At 47.7% G+C, this 710-nt stretch overlaps 1 non-coding gene across 1 annotated transcript; it reads right to left on the minus strand.

Moving 5' to 3' along the window:
- Positions 1–361: 361 nt before the first annotated feature.
- LOC145406908 (5S ribosomal RNA) lies at positions 362–480 on the minus strand. The gene has a single exon (XR_013898614.1). It is a non-coding gene; the product is annotated as a 5S ribosomal RNA (ribosomal RNA).
- Positions 481–710: the final 230 nt, after the last annotated feature.

The raw sequence follows: 710 nt of genomic DNA on the forward strand, positions 1-710 counted from the left end.
GCCGCACCAAATTGGTGCGATGTCATCCACCTACGCCACATAGCACACCAGCTGGTAATTGGCAGATGCTCCCCAACCACCCCACCACTTCAGTTGAATGCGCGTTTGTTTTCTGCCGACAATGAAAAAGGAATTCCTTACACTTTTTTTTTTTTGCGTGTGTGATATAATGGCTGACGGACTGCACAAAAAAAACACCCCCTATTGCTGAGTGGAAGGCGGCGGGAAGTTCAAGGGAGGTTCATTCATTCATTCATTGCCAGACGCCATATATCCCAGACGGGGTGGCCAAGGGCTTAGAGTTAATTGTTTTACAGGGAGGGGCACTAATCCTCCACCAACCCCACTTGACACGTAGGGATGCCAACAGCATCTGGTGTTCCCAGGCGGTCACCCATCCAAGTACTAACCAGACCCAACGTTGCTTAACTTCGCTGATCGGACGGGAAGCGGTGTACTCAACGTGGTATGGCGGAGGTAAAGCCACGAATAAACCTGACATGTGCCCAGAAACTAGAAGTCTGCAAGCTTAATGATGGTGGCAAGACAAAGAGAAGAGTAGCAAAGAAGTTTGGAGTAAATGAATCTACAGTGAGAGGCATTAAATAGTTTGCAGTGAATGAATCTACTGTGAGGGGCACTTGTTTACAGAAAGAACATATTGAGAAACACATGAAACTTGCTCCTTCAGCTGCCACCTCAGACACAAG

This window comes from Coenobita brevimanus, chromosome 71 (assembly GCF_032717465.1).
Source record: "Coenobita brevimanus isolate Jiangsu-jjx chromosome 71, ASM3271746v2, whole genome shotgun sequence".
NCBI classification, from domain to species: domain Eukaryota; kingdom Metazoa; phylum Arthropoda; class Malacostraca; order Decapoda; family Coenobitidae; genus Coenobita; species Coenobita brevimanus.